Source organism: Mytilus galloprovincialis, chromosome 10, assembly GCF_965363235.1.
Source record: "Mytilus galloprovincialis chromosome 10, xbMytGall1.hap1.1, whole genome shotgun sequence".
NCBI classification, from domain to species: domain Eukaryota; kingdom Metazoa; phylum Mollusca; class Bivalvia; order Mytilida; family Mytilidae; genus Mytilus; species Mytilus galloprovincialis.
Genome location: NC_134847.1, coordinates 30,294,507 through 30,315,473, shown reverse-complemented (window position 1 = coordinate 30,315,473; position 20,967 = coordinate 30,294,507). Strand labels below are relative to the sequence as shown.

Here is a 20,967-nt window from a genome sequence, read left to right as displayed (position 1 = left end):
TAACCCCTCCCTTCTTTCTACCCCCAAAAATACCCCTTAATAGACCCCAATGCACAAACGAAAGATTGATGGCTCACCTAGACATATTAGTCTACCATTTTATGAAATCCTAAGTCAATCTGACAAGCGGTTTTGGAGAAACGCTGCCGACAAGTTCATTTTTAAAGTGGCGGAAGAGGAAGAAGAAGAAGAAGAAGAATAAAAATAATAAGAACTGACCAAAAACAATAAGTCTCCAAACTTTGTTTGGGAGACTTAATAAAAAAAAATGAAAATGATGAATAATAAAAAGGTCATTGGAGTTAATCTATTTATTTACAAATAATGATATGATGACTTATCCTTACTTTAGGGCAAATAAAAGTTGTATTTTCTGCCTTCAATTTACTATTCCAAATAATTAGATTAATTAAATTTACGATTCATTGTCAAAAGTCATTTTTCAAATGTTTTATTTTTGTATTACTCTGTTACATGTACATGCCATACAGTATAACATCTTTGTAGAAAATTCATGCAAGGGAATAATAACACGAAATAAGAGCAAAATTGTTCAACTCTTCTAAAATGTGAGACTCACAACTGTTTTCCTTTCGCCGATCTTAATGTGTCTCAATTTTAGTTGATATATATAATGTATATAAACGGTTTTTATTACAGAATGTGAGAACATATGCAGACAATATTCTGATAAAAAACAAAGGGACGATGGCGGCAGACGTTTTAGAACCTGAATATGAAGGTATAATAAGGAATACGCTTATTGAGGACCTGAGTAAGATATTATATACCTACTCCAATGACGGACAAATTCTAAAGGTAAGTTTCTCATAAAATTTTATAAGAATAAATTAAAACAAGAATGTGTATCTTTAAATTACATGTAGCTCTCACTCTCACATTGCAAAACTACGTAATACTCTTAAATCTGAACCCAAACCTCTATTTTGCCTATTATTATTGTTACTTTAAGCAATAGCTCTTTTCATAATAAACACGTGATCTAACCCAGGGGAATTTGTAGTTCCCTATTTAGATGAATCTTAATGCCAAATGTTCATGTGACTTAATATAAAAGATGTTAACCACATTGCCAGGCGATTTAATTATTTTCATACATAAGGCACCTATCATTTATCTTATGTGTACATGTTGACTTGAGGTCGATGGTGAAATTAAATAGGGTATTCAGGAGAGAATAAAGTTAATAAACCAGAAAACATAATGCTCCTCTACTATTAAAAGCGTCGTTAAAATCCTTAATAGTTTGCATTGTAATCAATTAGTTCAACCAGACAAAGTAAACATCATAAAATGAGAAAACTGAGTGTTTAGTTTACATGTATCACTTAATTTCACGCAACAACAAAAACCAACAAAATGTATGAAAGATGGAATTCAACTGAAGGAACATGACATATATTCACTTTTAAAACAATGATTATTCCGTTCATAATGTTCTCATGTTGCGGGAAACCCCTTTGACTGAAATATCTAATTATATGTAGGAGTTAATTCAAAACGCAGAGGATGCGGGTGCTGATAAAATTGCTATACTTTACGACGAGAGAAATTTCATTCAGAACTCCAAACGTATCAAACATGACTCATCATATGCCAAGTACTTTGAGGTAAGTATTTATTAGATTTGTGTGAACAACGTTTTATATCAAATAATAAGTTTCCTGACATGGTGCAGGCTTTTTAACTATTTATAAATAACGTTATCCTAAGTATGAGGACGATTCAAAAATAGTATTACTCATGTTTGAAAGAAGGTTAAGGTCAATAACTCACTAATTATAACTCATCATAGGTACTAGCATATCATTTGGTACGCAATACATGAGACTTATCAGTGGCGTTCGACTCAAACTATTTGAAAGGGCAATTCGAATAAGAACTTCAAGTATAAAAACCAAAAGTTTCAAAACGTTGTGCTAAAAACGAACGACATAATTTTTATTCAAAAGTTGATTAGCAAAGAGGTAACCATATTCATTTGTAAAAATGCGTCCAGATATCATTAACAACAATCAATGTTATCTGTTTCTCGTTTTAGTTAGTGCATAATTTATTTTGAGCTTAAATTTGTTTTTAATCTGAAAATTATATTTAATAGGGACCAGCATTAATTGTTTATAATAATGAAGAATTTTCTGATGCTGACTGGAAAGGGATTCGTCGAATCGGTACAAGTATTAAAAAACTTGATCCATCAAAAGTAGGACGATTTGGACTTGGATTTAAGTCGGTGTTCCATATCACTGGTAAGAACAGGTACTTTTAGGTAAAAATGGGGAGAAGATGCATAGGGATCAATAAAATCAATAAATAGAAAATCAATTTGTCATACGGAAAATATAGATCTACCTGATGTACAGGGGTTGTAGTTTGTTGATGTGGTTCTCTCTTGTTTCTCGTTTCTTGTTTTATATAGATTAGACCGTTGGTTTTCCTGTGAGAATGGTTTTACACAAGTCGTTTTATGTGCCCTTCATAGCTTGCTGTTCGGTGTAAGCCAGGGCTCCGTGTTGAAAGATTTTTTTTTACATTTATACGTTCGGGCCTTTTACAGATGACTATGCAGTATCGGTTCTGCTCATTGTGAAGCCGTACGGTCATCTTTAGTTGTTAATTTCTGTATCTTTTTAGCCTCTTGTTGAGATTTGTATCATTGGCTATCATATCGCCTTTTCTTTACCTTGATCACACTTTAAATTCATCTTTAATAAAATAAAAACAAATATTCATAAAAAAAACATATAACGTTCAACAAATATTGAATGTATTCGATTCTATTTTTTTTTTTTGCATCAAAACCACAGAATTGAATATGATTTATCTTATTTTGGAATATATTTTATTTATTGAAGATACATATATTGTTACTTTGTGTTCACAGATTACCCAATGATTATAAGTGGACGTCTTATGATGATACTTGATCCATATCGAGATGAAACTAGGTGCTGTATACCCCTTGAATTGTCAAAACTTAAATTATACAGTGGTATGAATGAGTGCTATACAGCCTTATTTCAAGTAATTGATTTTGGACAGAATGTGCTAGATGCTGGATATTACAATGGAACAATGTTTAGGTAACATTTTATGAATTTAAATATGCTTAGGGGGAGTGGTGGTGGTAAAATTTGGGTATGAGACGACACGTAAACGTGTATTGAAAGTCATTTGACAACTTGTTTTTGTCATACCAAAGATCAAAATAGTTACCAAGCATTTATGTTGTTTACATTTTTTATATAGATCAATGTTGCAGCAAACTTTAAGAAAATTAAACACACATTGAATTACAAAACATTACATAAAAAAGATGCCTATACAAAGTCAGAAATATGATAGTCATATCCATTTGTTTGGTGTGTTTGAGTTTTTGATTTTGCCATTTGCTTAGAGACTTTTCATTTATAACTTTTCTCAGGGTACGGTATCTTCTTATTATTTACTTTTTATATGATTTTTTGGATACTTTTTAGATTTCCTCTGCGTAAAGAAACAACAGAACTGTCAGACTCTGTTTACAACCAAGAAAAGATCAACAATCTACTAAGGGTTTTCAAAAAAGAAGCTTCCCTAACACTGCTTTTCCTAAAGTCTCTGGAAGAGGTATCCCTGTATGAATGTATGGACTCCATATATGAACAAAATCCTGATTACATAGTAACAATCGGTGGTAGTAAAAGCGAAATTGCAAAAAAATCTAGGAAAGCAATGCAGTTCAAAACCATTCCAGATGAGCCTGTTGTCAATGTGTACGAATTGGTATTGGTAACGACTTGCAAAAGACAAGTGGAAAATCAGAAATGGTTAGTAATGAATCGGCTAGAAGGGATATCCGACGCCTCAGAAGGCCTCTTGGAACTAGCAACAAAGCTTTCTTATCTTCCTTGTGTAGGAATTGCAGTACCTGTGTTATCAAGTGACACGTTTACGGGGCACATTTTCTGTTCTTTACCTTTACCGATGCAAGCTATAAGTATGACAAAACTACCTGTACACATCAACGGTACATTTGCACTCAGCGAGGATCGCAAACAGTTGAAATGGGCTGACAAATTTTCAGAAAGTAACAAAGAAGATTCAGTACAGTGGAATGAATTGCTGGTGTCTACCGTTCTCCCAAAGGCATACATTGATCTAATTATGGAAATACGGAATCGGAATGATGAACATTTGATGTTAAGATGTATTCCTGATCCATTGGAAATTGACGTTATATTTAAAGAATGTATAAGCAAGCTGTTTAGAAATTTAAAAGACGCACCATTTCTTTATACTGAAAGCGGTGGAGGAAAATGGATTCGACTGAAAGATGCAGTTTTTCAAATTTTCTCAGAAAATACAGGTAACATGATTTATTTTGTAAGTCTAGCAAAAGGGTTTGATCACAAATCAAAACCATTTCAGTTTTATACATAGAATCAGAAAAACAAATTATGTAAAGTAGATGCAGATGTAAAATGAATTACCAAACAACTTGCTTGCTGTTCAGATAGTATTGTACATGGAGTTGAGTCAATTTTTTTTAATGTATTTAATGAATTACCAACACGACGGCTACAGTTAAAGCAACACTCCTCTAACTATTGTTCATAGAAAACGAGAAATGATATATATTTGTCAGATAGACGTACATCCTGTGTATCATTGCAAAAGCCGACATTTTTTGTTATTGTCATATCATTCTACATGTACGTCTTATCATTTCCAAAATGATTAAAAATTTTAATATTTATAATGTTTATAATATATTTGTTTATTAATATCAACTTCTTTATTAAGTAATTTAATTCTATGTCTGACATGTTAAAAACTCCACCATTTAAAGAAACAGGCTTGGGAAATGAGGCCGACATTTTCACGGAAAGTAATGTCATTGTTTTCATATCAACATTTTTTTTGCATTACGTTTTAAACTATTTCACAATACAATGTTTGTACAATTAATATTTTAAAATTCAGATGTGGACATCAGAGAGACACTTATATACACTATGAGACAATACAAAAGCTGTTTAGTAGATACAACAGGATATGAACGAGTGTATGGTATACTCACCAAGGCATTTGGTCAGCAACCACAAGACGCATCACCGCAGTTCATTTCTGAGAGGTATGTTATATATCTTTGCTATAAAATTGAGAAAGGAAATGGTGAATATGTCAAAGCGACAACCACCCGACCATAGAGCAAACAACAGCCGAAGGCAACCAATGGGTCTTCAATGTAGCGAGAATTCCCGCACCCGTAGGTGTCCTTCAGCTGGCCCCTAAAATCTGCATAATAGTACAGTGATAATGGACGTCATACTAAACTCCGAATTATACACAAGAAACTAAAATTTAAAATCATACAAGACTAACAAAAGCCAGAGGCTCCTGACTTGGGACAGGAGCAAAATTGCGGCGGGGTTAAACATGTTTATGAGATCTCAACCCTCCTCCTATACCTCTAGCCAATGTAGAAAAGTAAAAGAATAACAATACGCACATTAAAATTCAGTTCAAGAGAAGTCCGAGTCTGATGTCAAAAGATGTAACAAAAGAAAATAAATAAAATGACAATAATACATAAATAACAACAGACTACTAGCAGTTAACTGACATGCCAGCTCCAGACCTCAATTAAACTGATTGAAAGATTATGTCTTCATCATATGAATATCATATGTATGTATATTTTGTAACCTATTGAATTACTGCTAATTTGTTATTTTAAAGATGCAACCAAAGTCCAAACATAAACAACGCCTCCATTTCAGAATTGTTTGTAATAATTTCATATACTTAGCTATCAATGGTACCAGGCTTATAATTTAATACGCCAGACGCGCGTTTCGTCTACACAAGACTCATCAGTGATGCTCAGATAAAAAATAGTTCTAAAGCTAAACAAAAGTTAGAGCATTGAGGACCAAAAATACCAATAAGTTGTATCAAATACGGCTAAGATAATCTTTGACTGGGATAAAAAAAAATCAAACTTTTGTATACAGGAAATTAAAAAAAAATGACCATATAATTGATAATCATGACAATACCGAAGTGCTGACTTCTTGGCTGGTTATAGCGTCGGGGAGGAAACGTCAACCGACAGTGGCATCGAACCTTTTTAATTAAGACCAAGTTGATATACTCATTATTCTGAAATACTACTTCGTTCTTTTGCCTCCAATATCTTTTTCTTCGAAATTAAAAAAAAAACCAAATGCCCCAGTTTATAATAACAACAAGTACGATAGGTTGACCCTTGACGTAACTCGTTTATTTTGTTTATACTAAACATAATGTTGTAGTTGAAATGTGTTTGCGGATGCAACTAGTTGTCGAAGTTTTGTCCCCGTGACTTTAATCAGCTTAGTAATGGACACTTTCAAATAGAATAGCAATGCAACGTTAATTTTTTGTAAATTATTGTTGATGAAATGTGGAGTCAGACTTCAAACAATAAGGTTTGTACCTGCATGAATAGATAATCGTATATGAAAAAAAAACTTGTAGGGAATTTTAGTTTTTAAAGCTTTTTCATTTCGTATTTGATTTTGTTTCAAGTGCAACGGTTGAGCTTCAATATTAAACCCGCGTCTGACATAGTGAATGCAGATAACAAATTGTTGTCAAATTGTAACAAATGATTCGAAACAAATTCTTATAGCTTTATAATTTTATTTATAGGCTTTTGAAGATAGGACCTGCATACAAGACTTTCAAAGAGAAGCACAAATTAAATCTGTTGGTCTATTTGATTTCCAGTAGAGAAGATCACTTACTTAAATCCCTAGAACTTCTACCATTAGCCAACGGAGCATTCATCAAGTTTGCAACGAATAAAGTTTCAAATATTTTCGTTTGTTCCTCCATTGTTAGACAGCTTTGTCCTGGTATAGAAGATAGATTAGTGCGAACAGTTTCTGATCAAGTCGATGAATGGATTCTCAGACTAGCAAAATCAGGTAATGAAATTGATTGTATTAGCTCTCAGACTTAATTATTTTGAAACAAGAATACAGATGCATGTACTTGTTGATAGTGTAACACCGTGGTACTAACGTTAAAATTCAAAATAAAGTTTCATGAACCATCCTTAACTTTGACCATACTTTGACCTATAATGGTTTTCTTTTGTAAATTGAAACTTGGAAGAAGAGCTACTTATTCGCACTCGTACAACATCTTATTACATTTATCAGTTGAAAACTAAATGAAAATCACAAGAATGCCATACTCCGAAATGGAATCGTCTTTTCATAGGTTTCTTGTATATTCAGCAACTTAAAAATACAGATGCATCTCTTGTTTTAGATAAAATCATTTTTGAACTCTTTTTGGAGAGAAATAATTGAAAAAAATATTGATTCATACAATTGATATGTTAGTATTATTTTACATTGTGTTAATTTTAAATGTTTGATGTACTGTTTTATATTCATTTTAGGTAGGACCCAATTGATTGAACCGGGTCAAAGTGATGTCCTTAAGCTCATATCGCAATCAATTGAAAAGATACTAGGACACAGTAAGGACAATAGGACGTTAAGATGGCAGAAACAAGGGCAATTAAATGAAAAATGGTTGATGTTTGTGTGGGAATATTTAAGGCGGGATGGGGTCCATCTTCCACATGACTTATTTATTTTACCCAATTATGACAAACTTCTTAGACTAAATCAACCCCTGATTGTCGAGTCAGATGATCGATGCTTTTTACCGGCATCAATTGTGAGATGTTTGAAAGAAATGGGAGTCACTGTTCTGAATCCTCTTCCATGTTATATTAATTGCTGCCAAGAAATATACGACAAGTATGTAGAGAGACCAACGGTTAATGGAGTTATGAAACTTGTAGCAGACGTCTGCCCGAAACATGTTAAAAACTTCAACGACAACGTTCAAAGTTCGGACAAAGAAGAATTTGTTCATTTTGTGGGTTCCACCTACTCTTTAAACAATGCTAAAAAAAATGTTTTAAAAAAATTGAAAATGTTTAATAGCAATATACCTGACTGTTATGTTTCAATTGAAGATGTTTCGGATATCGCACCCGACGATTTGCTTCCTGTGCCTTTACCAGACAAATCTATAAAACCAAAGAATAGCACAGAACAAAGTTTAGCAATACACTTAGGTGCAAGGATTCTAAGTTTGAAAGAAGTTGTAGAAACAATCCTGAAGACATATATTGGTAGATCAACAACCCACAATGATACTCAGAAGCAAATTATGATGAGATACGTTATTGAAAATATGTCTTTATTCCTACACGATACTGAAATAAAAAGTTTAGTCAGAGAGGTTGAATTCGTTAGATCGGAAAATGGTAACATAAGAAAACCAAATGAACTGTTTGATCCAAAAGATCACCATCTTGTTCAAATGTTCAACGACAAAGGAAAATTCCCGCAGAATCAAGAAATCACGTATTTAAATACTCTAAAAACGTTTGGACTAAAGTCATCCGCAGATTTAAACACCACTGATATCTACGATGTGGCCATATGTATCCACAGAAAAGCGTCATTGCCACAAACACCATTCATTGCTGAAGAACAGGCAAATGGACTCCTAAACATATTAATGAAGAATGAACACATTTTGGAATCGTTTCACATTAATAGAAAATTAAAGGACGTTCTTGCTGACTTGAAAATTATTCGTCCATTGAGAAAACCCAAATCTTATCCAGAAGTATTGAAATGGTTTGATTGTCCAGATGCTTTTTGTAAACCAACTGAAATGGTGTATAATGCTGAAAATCTTGTCGGCTCAACAATGCCACTCTTTCCAGATTTGCCTATGAAGTTGATTCAAAAACTTAATCCGAGCTGTCAAAATATACCCATTGCGAAAGTGTTTGAACAGTTACTCCTTCTAAGTAAGTCCTACAGTGAAATGTACAAACCAGAATTTCATCATTTCGTGAAACAAATATATAAATTCCTACATGAGGCTACAATAGACAAGGCACTGATTGGTTCTATAGAGAATAGGCCCGTTGTATGGACGGGAGATGGGTTTTGTCAACCCCAGAAAATTTATTTAAATAGCAGCAATGATGATATTCATCTTGAACCCTACCTTTTCCAATTACCTGGTGAATTCATTGTTATGAAAGAGTTCTTTCAGCGACTTGGTTGCAAGTTATGTCAGTCCCCTAAGATTCTTGTAGATGTCCAATATCAGATCATGCAACATCATATCCAGGTTCGAACAGAAATAGAGTATAGAAGGGATTTACGTCACAATATAGATATCCTTAATTACTTTAAGAGCCATTCTCTTTGTGCGATTGACTTCAATGTATTGATTCCTGTCGAAACTGAGATCGAAAACGAGTTAGTGCTTAAACCCATTGATGAATGTGCTTACCGTAGTAGCCATTGGTCCGAAGACGTTAAAATTATCGATGAAGAGGAACCTTTCGCCGTTCATCCGGATATTAGTTTTGCAGCAAGCATTGGAATAAAATCAATGGAAGAACACTATTTATCGGATACTGGAGTACTTAATTGGGAGCAAGAAGTATCTCTAGTCACCAGAATTAAATCTCTGCTCAAAGGTTATAGAGATGGTCTATCTGTTCCGAAAGAATTGATTCAGAATGCCGACGATGCAGGGGCAACAAAAGTATGTTTTGTTTATGATGAACGAAAAAACCTTGACTGCAGAACTAATCTTCTAAGTAAAGAGATGGGTGAATGTCAAGGACCTGCTCTTTGGATATACAACAATACTCAGTTCTCTGAAACAGATTTAAGGAATATAACGAAAGTTGAGAAAGAAACCAAAGATCTTTCTAAAATTGGTAAATTTGGAGTTGGATTTTGTTCCGTTTACAATCTGACAGATGTGCCAAGTTTTGTTTCTGGGGACACAATGGTGTTCTTTGATCCACAAGGATCTTATCTAATGAAAAATAAAACAAAAGGGATGAGAATTGATATGAAATCACAGAAAAATCAGAGGATGCTTCAGAGATGGAGTGATCAGTTCAAGCCATTTAAAAACATATTCGGTTGTGATCTTAGCACTGATGGCGGTAGGATTCCTCATTTCGATGGAACACTCTTTAGACTACCTCTCAGAACACGTCAACAGTCTAGTAGTGAATTAAGCAGTATAGTTTATAGTCACGATGAAATGAGAGAACTGTTGGATATTTTCATACAAAGTGCTGGAAACCTTCTATTGTTTACACAAAATGTGAGCGAAATTGAAATTTTTCATCTTTCTGAAATCGATACCAGACGAAAAAAACTTATCTTTAAAGTTTCTAGGAATTTAAAATGGCATTTCCCGCTGACGTATAAAAATAACGAAGACGACGAGAAGGAACATAACAAAGTTCCAGTTTTGAAGAATTGTTCACCAAAAAATGACAATGCATTGGACAAGAATTCCAGTTTTGGAACTTATCAATACAGTGCTGAAGTTGAAATGAAATTTAAAGAAACCGGAAAACAATTTCATGGGCAAACTGGGCAGTCAAATAAAACAAATTGGATGGTTTCATGGGCCTCTGGTACAAATGAATGTTTAAGACAATCAATGCAGGGTATTGGAGCTAATATGTTACCTATAGCAGCTATTGCTGTAATGATAGAGGAGAAAAATGGACAAAGAACTGCTATTCCATTGTCGGATGCCCCGTATGGATTTTACAAAACAAGTCATTTGTTTTGTGTTCTTCCACTACCAATAGAGACTCCTTTTAATTTCCACATCAGTGGATCATTTGCCGTTACACAAGACAGGAATCAACTCTCTATTGAAACGAGTGATGCCAAGAAACATTGTGAATTTAGCTGGAACAAAGCTGTTATGGAAGATGCTGTTGTACAATCTCTGTTTTCTCTTTTAAAAGGTTTGAAAGAGAAAAATATCAAGCCAGGAATAGACCTGCAACTCCTGTGGCCAGTTTTTAATTCGTATGTCGAAGATATTTATAAAGCAACAAAAAATGGATTTATCGCTGAATTGTTGTCGACTAACCAAAAGGTAATATTTCAGTCTGACCTAAGTCGTTGGACAGAATTTAGCTCTTGCAGAATGCTTGATCCGCAATTGTCAAACTCTGATGTTGGAAATATTGCTTATAAACATGCTTTACAGTATCTGAAAAATCAAAAGATTATTCTGATACAGATGCCGGATTGGTTACTTGCCGACTTCAAGGTGGTCCGTGGAGATTCAATAAATGATTACGTAATCTCAACAGAAATGTTTTATGAGAAAGTTTTTTTCCCATTGGTAAATGAAGAAGCAATTTCAGCTATGGATCGAAACAAATTGTTATTGTATGCAGTGGACAAAAACAATGACAAAATAAACCAGATGCTCACCAACCATGCTTGCTTTCCATCAACAAGAGGGGTTCTGAGAAAACCCTCTGATATTATTCTACGACCGAGTCTTTTAAGCAAGTTGTATATTCCAGGTGATGGATATTTTCTTGAATTAAGTATTCAGCAGGAATTAGAACGTTTTGAACTTTTCAAACAAATAGGAATGCTTTATGAGAGCCTGCCAGATTCTCTCATGATTGATCGATGTGCTTCAGTAGAAAATTTATCAAAAAAATGTGTTGACTGTGCTATGCAAAGGTGCAAGGATATTTTTGAATATTTTGAAAGATATCCTCCGGAAATGAACAATGAATTAGTAAATGCATTGACTAAGATGAAATTTGTTCCAGTTATGATCAAACCGAAACATTGGCCTTTTAAATGGAAAGTTGTAGCTGGCGCAGAAAAGAATAAATTCTGCAGAACAAAACATAAACTGGAACCCTTCTCAGAAAAGATACACTTACCGCAATTCTTCACAATGGAAAGTCCCGAAAATTTGTATTTCGATGATTGCAAAGAATTAATTTGCTGCACTAAGCTAGTTGCGTATACAAGGGCTATTGGAACGAAAAATATAAACAAAGTCCTGCAAATTTTAGGTGTTAAAGGATTTGAGAAAACGGGCATTCCTTTAGATCATGTTGTAGAACAATTACAAAGTCTTATATCACAATGTGATAAAGAAAAAATAACATTTGTACGTCCTGTTTTAGAAACTATTTTGAAATGGATCGATTCTCATTGTAAAACGTTGGACGATGAAGGCAACGAGAAAGCAAAAACACTTTTAGAACCTCTGCAAAGCACCAAATGTTTGCTGATCAATGAAGCATTATGGAGGCCAGATCAAGTTGCCGTAAATTTTGAAGGCACCTGTTTTCCTGATCTAGTCGGAATAAACCAAAAGGACACATACTTGGGCAGGTGTAAAACATTGTTATCTTTCCTGGACGTTAAAGATAGATATTCAACACATGATATTTCAAAAGTTCTTTTGAGTTATACAGAGACATTAGATATCAAAGACCCCCTTAATGAACAGCAGGTTAATCATTACTGTTCCCTTTTAAATGCTCTTTGCACTGAATTAAAAGAAGAGAAAATAGATGACGGAATCTACATGCCATTGAAAGATGGCAAAATTCTTGTACCTGACGATGATAACTATCTACATCCAGTGAATTTGTTATGTCTCAATGATGATATTGAAATAGAGAGATCTAAATCGATGACGTTTGTATGTAAACACATATCTCCTGCGCTAGCAAAAACATTGGGAGTAAAGTCAAAATTAAAGAAGAAAATATCAGAACACTACAATGTGATGAAATTTGGTCAAAGAGAAGACTTAACTACACGAATACACAAGTTGTTGGAGGGATACCCTGCTGATGAAGGCATTTTCAAAGAGTTGTTACAGAATGCTGATGATGCCGGAGCAACAGAAGTTCACTTTGTCACTGACTATAATTACTATTCATCTGCAAAAGTGTTTGATGGAAACTTCAAAGAACTTCAAGGGCCATCACTTCTTGTTTATAATAACACGTCTTTCAGTGAATATGATTTAGAAAGCATCCAACTGCTTGGCATTGGTGGTAAAAGTGAAAATCCATCCGAAACAGGAAAGTATGGAGTTGGTTTCAATGCCGTGTATCACCTGACAGATGTACCAAGTTTTCTTACCAAGGGAGAAAAGATAGATAAAGGTAAGAGAACTCTTTGCATTCTTGATCCATTATGCAAATATGCTACTTCTGCAGACAAGCAAAATCCTGGAATTAGATACTGCGACTTAGATGGTCTTCAGAGAGCAGTACCTGATGTATTTCTCCCGTATCACGAAGACGATCTTATGGGAGACGAGGGTACAATATTTAGATTTCCTCTGAGGACAGAGTCAAAGATATGTGACAAACTTATTGATAATGAACACCTGACAACACTGCTTGGAAAGTTTAAGAATGAATCTACTCGTTCTATATTTTTCTTGAATCATATACTTAAGATCGAATTTTCGCAAATTGTGAATGGAAAAATGATACTTGACTTTTCAGTTACAGTTAACATGTCTAAGGAAGACATCAGACAAAAGCAAGCATTTCATTTGAAACGGCTACAGGTAGGCGAAATGATAACAAAGAAACAACAAATTACAACGGAACCTATGTTTCAAATACAAACAGTGATGAGTATAAGTGTTTTTGATATAAAACGTGAAACTGAAGATGAAAACATTTGGTTTGTTGTGGATAGAATTGGATTTAATGACAAGGCAATTCCTGAAAAAGTATCACACGCTTACTCAGTTGGTGAATTGGATCTTTTACCTCAGGGGGGTGTAGCACTCCCTCTATCAAAAATAGAATCATTGAAATTCAGCGCCTTTTGTGTCTTACCTTTGCCAATACATACTGGTCTTCCGATGCATGTCAATGGACATTTTGCTTTGAATCACGAGTCAAGGAGAAATTTGTGGGAAGACAACACAGAAAATCTTAAGTCAATTTGGAACCGAACTCTTATGTCATCAGTCATAGCTCCGTCGTACATTGCAGCAATTGAGAAGCAACGTGATATCTGTAAAGAATGTACAAAAAATGCCACGAGTCAGTACCATATTCGAAATCAGCTCGAGACATACTTTAAATACTTTCCATCCCTAGAAACAGCTGTCGACTCTAATTGGAAATTTCTCTGCATTGAAATATACAACCAAGTTTTAGAAAATATTCCGTTGTTTCCAACGATTTCAGAAGTCTTTGTTGAATCAAATTTGTTCGAGAAGTCAGTAAAGAAGGGTAAAGTTGATTGGATTTGTTTAAAGAAAAATGATTCAAAGTTTCCAGCAGTATTTTGTTTAGATTATGAACAATCGTTTGATCCAAATTCAGTAGTACGCATCATGAAATTACTTAACCTTCATGTTATTGATTTATCAAGTAGCCTTTATAAAGAAATGAAGGCATGTAAAATCAACGTGGAGAGTGTCACATCGGATGTTATTATAGCTTTTCTTCTGACTCATTCAGATATAAATTCTGGTGCTTGCAAGTTAGTAGGTTTAGGAAAGAGTATAAAAAGTACAACATTTAAAACAATTTGGAAGGTGGACAAGTTGCTAACTCTTTGCAAGAAAAGTGTCACATTTGATAAACAATTATCAGGACTACCGTTATGCATTTCAAATAATGATATACTGATGGAATATTCAGAGGCGACACCCATGTTCGTTAGTAGACACTGTAACATAATGTGTGGGTTAGAAGAAAAGTTTGTCAATAGAAAAATATGCTATCTAATGGAAGGTATTGAATCAACTTGTCTGAAAAAGTTCACTTTACAGGAGTTCAAGATACTGATTAAAAAGGTTCTTAACCCAAGCACTTACAGAGAATCATCTACACCATTGAGTTGGAATCCAGATCAAAAACATATCCCGAATCAAGACTGGCTTAAAAATGTATGGATCTTTTTTGCAGATGTCTCTACGACTGAAAATTCTGAAAAAGAGGGCAGAGATTATAATATTTTATATAGTTTGTCAGACTGGCACTTACTTCCAGTTCGAATAGGTCAACACCGGAAACTTCAAAGTATTGGTATGTCTAAGAAAACACTAAACATGGAATCCTTTAAAACAAACATGCCTCTGTATGATGCTTTACAAAAGTTAGAAATACCTGAACTAGATACTGATATATTTTGGAAATACTATGAAAAACCAAAAGAACCAGATCACTGTGAGGCTGCAAACAAGGTTGCAGAGGATTTAGTAGTATCATACAGGGATTTAAAAGATGTGTTTGAATGTTTTGTATACCACCTTAGACGTTACAAGACGAAAATACCTGAAGACGATTGTTCAGCATATTTGGAGTATTTTAATGATAATTATAATACTTTGGAGAGAATGTACACCTCTGTCGAAATCAAGAAAAATCTAAGAAGTATCCCTCTTTTTATTACATTAGGTGGGTACAACACAATGATAGACAATATTCGAACTACGGTCCTACTTTTACCGACCAACATTCCAGATGTTGGAATAAACGAATGGGCAAACGCATCAAGTATAGTGCTACTGAAGGAAATCAAAAGGATACAGCACCTCCATATGCAACTTGGATTTATTTCTTGCAACCAATATGCGTTGTATTCAAAATTCATCATTCCAAACTTTCAAAACATGCCACAGGCGGCACAACCGAAGCATCTAGAGTACATAAGTGAAAATCTTCTGTTAACAGGAATTGATGGCGAATTTAGATCTGCACAAACACAGTTAATAGAAGAATTATCAAAATGTTCTTTTTTGTTAAAAAACAATATGTTATGTCGTGCTGTAGACTTTTACAATCCCCATAATGACTTGTTCGGTGTCATGTGCACAGAAGACAATTTTCCCCCAAATCCATATAATGGTAAAGAGTGGGAACAGTTCATGGGACTCATTGGAATGAAATTAACAGCTACCCCGGAAATGGTCGTGCAGTTTGCAAAAGAAATTGCAGAAAAAGGACTGAATTTATTGTCAGGAGAAACTAGTGGCAAATCGAAGTTACTAGTTAATCATCTGTTTAATCGCGAAGAACTTCTTTACGAATTAAAGTGCACTCCTCTCCGTAATGTTAAGTGTGTAAGATTTATCGAACCCTTTCAGTTGGACCTCACGGATCAACTGTCACGGATTCACAAACAGTATCAAAACCGAGTACTGGTATCTTTTGAGGACTGTACATTGTATGAAGACGATATTTTGCCACTTGTATGGACGTCAGCATATGTATTACCCGACTATGTTTCATGTAAATCTGAAAATACGAAAGAAGCTTTAATCCTTTTAGGAGTAGACGTCTTGCCAAAGATTGAAGTCGTTGTACAAAACTTAAAGAACGTTGCAGTATCTATTGAAGACAAATGTTCTAATGACTCAGAATTTGTAACAGAAGATAAAGCAATATTTCTTCAAGATCTTTTTCTCAAGCACTATATATGTTTGCAAAAAAGTGACATCACAAACACGTGCTTATTAGAATTAAAAAAAACGCCTATAGTTTTCTTTAACGAAGAAAAAGTTTGTCTTTTGTGCGAACAAGTTGTTCTACTTCTACAAGATCATGAAATTATCCAGCCATACCTTATGCGCATTCCAACAGATTACATGCATTGCGTTAATCTTTTCCGAAAACTTGGTGCTCTAGAGACGACATCAGCATTTCAGTTCGCAGAGGTTTTACGATGCCTTCATCGTGACAGTCTAGATGAAAAAAGCAAACCTAACATTCTAGGCCCAAATGAGAAAAAAAATATTCTTGTTCCTGCTGTTCGAAACCTGTTTTCAAAAATCATATCTGAATATCCTGTCTGTTTAAACTGCACTGAACTGTTTTTACCGAATCGCCAGTTCATTTTGCAATCGTCAAAGTCGTTAATAGTAGCTGACAATAAGAAAATTGAAAATAGATCAAAACAATTTCACGATCAAAGGTTTTTTGCTGGTTTTGACAAACTTGACTTGCAGTTTCAATTTTCAGCAAACACATTGAAAATGTTGCCAAAGGAGCTTAAACCAAAATTTTTGTCAGAAATACTGAAAGAGAAACTTTTGATTGCAATTGAATGCCAATCCGGAGATAAACTACAAATGCTGTCACAGTTTGTAAAAACAGATGAATTTATAGAAGGACTATTGCGTTTAGTCCTCGATGAAAAACTAAAACTTAATTCACAATTAGGAATGGACTTTAGGGCTTGCAATATAGATGAACAAGAGCAATATAGGATTGTAAACCAAATTGCCAGTTTACAATTTCAACAAGTATCCGACTTAGAAACAGCACTATTTTTTTATGGGCGACAAGTTGAAGAGAGTACTGAAAGAAAGAAAGCTTTTGTAAAGTCAGTAAAGATTGGTGACACCAAGTCTCTGATAATGTACTGTGCTGACAGTGGGAGCGATTTACAAGAGTGGTTAAGTGATTTACAGTTTTCTTTTGTAAAACTTCTGGAAAAGATAACAAGAGGAGGACTGCGTGTAAACCAAGTTTTTGTTCAAATCCTTCTGCATAGCATTTCTCATCCAGCATTATTAAGTGACAAACTCGACAATGAAAATATTGTACATTTAAATTATGCCAATGTATCTTCTGAAATATATCCAGATCCTGGTACATTTGTTCCACCTTCATTGCATTACTTGCTTGACAATTCATTCTCTGACTTTGAAGTGAACGATTATGTGGCAATGCTTCTATATGAAGAAGTAGAAAATGAACCCGGACAGTTTGAAGATGCAAATTACATTTATGCAAAAATTCTACGATTGATTGATAATTCTCAAAATCTATCAAAAAGTTGTGATTTTGCGCAATTTGAGGCGATATACTTATTAGACGTTGGTGAAACAGACAAAAGAGAGGTACCAGCGTATAAAATTTTCAAGTTTCATAGGAGGAGACATTTGAAATCGAAAGATATTGTACCAACAGACAATGACGCCGCCAGTTCCGCCACCATGCAATCAGTTGATGATACAATAAAAGAAGTGAAGAAAAATTTTATGTCATATTTGAAAATAACTGATGAAACGAAACGCAGACTGTTAATACGAAGATTGCGGGTTAAATGGCATCCAGATCAAAACTTTGGAAACGAAGAGTATGCTACTAAAGTTTTCCAGTTTATTGAAAATCTCATACGTGATCTTAAGGATGGTAAATTGATGGACGACGAATTTAACGAGAAGTCTAGATATCGGGGTGAAGATTTACCAAAATCACCTTATTTTGCACAGCCCCCTAAATATCACCAAGACAATACTCGATCACACAATACTTTTACTCATGGAGAAAAAAGGGAGAAAGTGTCTATACCAAGAAATGCTCGCAAATGGTTAAGACAGGCTACATGTGACAGAGATGCAGCTGAGGCGTTTATTCCACACGCTAGACCTATGCAATCATTTAACTGGATATGCTACCATTGTCATCAGGTAAAATTAGTTATAATGTATATAATTAAAAAAAAGAAGATGAGGTATGATTGTCGACGAGACAACTCTTCACAAGATACTAGATGAAAAATAAATAAACAAATATAGAAAGTATTTTTTAAAGAGAACTAAATTGATATGATACTACATGTATTCAGTTTGGATAAGAAAGTAAGTCGTCTTAAAACAATTTGAATTATTTTAGATGTTAACATTACTCCTATTCCGTCAACTAAACAATATTTATTGACCGTTGCAAATTGAATGTTTGTCACAAATACCAACGGTTTCTTGGACAACTATATTGCTTTTTACTTAGAGTTTTCTTTACTGTTATTTGGTTTCACCTTTTGCTTTTAATAAAAGCAGTTCTATTTCACCAATGATTCTAATTATAACATTTATTTAGTATTATTTTAATCAATATTACAGTCAGCAGAAAAGGCGTTGAAAGCAATGTGGTACTATATGGACGCTAACAATGTATCGCATAGTCACACACTGTCTGCAATTGCCCAAGGTTTGCCACAGGAACTACGTGATCTTGCAGGAGATATGGGTGATATTGTTGGTTATCACACTCGAATGAGATATCCAGATCAGATCAGTGGGGATGATATTCCGTCAACAATTTACAGCCAGCAAGATGCTGATCAATGTCTCAGAATAGCAAGTGACATTATTTCGTTCGTATCAGAAAAAGTCAAGTAAAATATGATTTGATGAAAGTGCTGAACAAATTAATGTTTATCAATATGAAATGCAAGCTGACATTATATTATGAAAGAAAAAAAAATAATGAGAAGGTACATGTACCATGCACAGTGTATTAAAAAACACATATCATATGTCTTGAGTATTTTTTGTTTGCATTATTAATTGTAAATTCTTGAATAATATAACTCATTTTGTCAATATTGCATTAATGCATTACGATGTACTGGAAACGCAGTATCAAAGAGTTTATTAAATGGTTGTATAAGAAAACTTCGAATTATAACATTATTCATCAAACAAAAACATTTTTAATAATATATCAAAATTTGTATTTCCATTTTATTCAGAAGCAATTTTCCAATCTCTCATTTAAAACGTCTTTGTGTTACAGATTACCTCTAATTCCTGTAAACTTTTTTTATCACCTTTTCGGCATGCCGAAAAAATAAATCTTTCAAAGACTTTATGCGATTATTTTGGGTTGATATTTTGAAAACTCATCAGACTGAATATATATGGTCATTCGTTGTTGAGAAATATGGGACTTTTTTTCTTTCACTCAATATGTTATAATTAAGTAAACCTACAATAATGTTTCTATCAAGGAACAATATAGCGTCTACGATGACCTATAGATGTTAATTTCTGTGTCATTTTGGTCTCTTGTGGACAGTTGTCTCATTGACTCATATCAAATCTTCTATTTTTTATATCCAACATTATTGTAAGTGTGCACAATTATGTAGGAAGTTTCGAACATTGACCAATCACTATAACCTTTTTTTAGAAACAATTTTCGCTATGTTTTTGTCTCTAAGATTAATTTTAAAATGTTTATACCAAATCTTGTATGCTGTTGTTTATAATTAGTAATACACAATACTATAGTGTTTAATCGATCAATATATCAATATATAACTCTAGTCATTAAATATATATTTTTATGATATCTGAATTGTACTAAGTAGGGGTCTGTTTAGTTCATTGTTACACATACTTGTTATGTACTTATTGTGATAAATAGGGTCATATTTTTGTTTACTTGTATGCATTTGCATTTACCTGTTTACATTTTCAAATATTAGCCAAAGTGTTTACATACTATTTTGCTTTCACAGCAAATGGGATAAATTACTATTATATATATATCAACTGTCAGAATTTAGTCAATTCTAGGTGATAAATTCTCTTTTATCTTTGATTTCAATTTCTATTATTTTCCTTAATGTAAATGGGATAGTACAAAGAGAGACAACTCTTATCCTCCAAATTTTCAGTTAAGTTACCTTCATCCTTATTTTCTCATTTAATTATTAAACACAACTGATATATTGAAACTACATTGTATCTAACAAGAATTAGGCCTATAAGCCTCCAAAGGCTGGTTGGTATAATAATTATACATGTTAATAGAATGCTTATGTTTAAAACTGCAATATATTGTATTTCATGTATATGTACCAAGTTGTACTTTAAAATAAAAATATCTATCTATCATATTAGTTTAATTAATATTGCTATTATAGACATAACAAATATTAAGCTTAATATTCCCTTCACAACACAACGTAATCTAAACGTTTAGCTGATTTTACAGAGTTAGTAGTACTGTAGTGTTAGGTACCACCTTAATTAGTTTATAATTTAAAACAGTATCCAGGCTGTACATTGACGTACATCGTCGGCAATAATAATGCATTCCTATTTTTTTTTTTACCTCGTAAGACTTTATTGATCTTTATTTTTTTTTTGTATCTTGCATGTAAAAGTTATGTCTCTTCAATAATGAGTTTATAATTAGATCAAGTAATTACGGATCTCTCAATGCTTCACGCGGAAGAGTAACACTATTAATGATAGATCGGTAGCTGACCAATTCGCAATGTC

At 33.6% G+C, this 20,967-nt stretch overlaps 1 long non-coding RNA gene across 1 annotated transcript; it reads left to right on the top strand.

Annotated features, from left to right (window-relative positions):
* The first annotated feature begins 676 nt into the window (after window positions 1–676).
* LOC143047353 (uncharacterized) lies at window positions 677–20,577 on the top strand. Its single transcript, XR_012969519.1, has 9 exons — window positions 677–819; window positions 1,509–1,631; window positions 2,123–2,270; window positions 2,906–3,104; window positions 3,501–4,369; window positions 4,987–5,137; window positions 6,700–6,977; window positions 7,460–18,363; window positions 18,796–20,577. It is a non-coding gene; the product is annotated as an uncharacterized LOC143047353 (long non-coding RNA).
* Window positions 20,578–20,967: the final 390 nt, after the last annotated feature.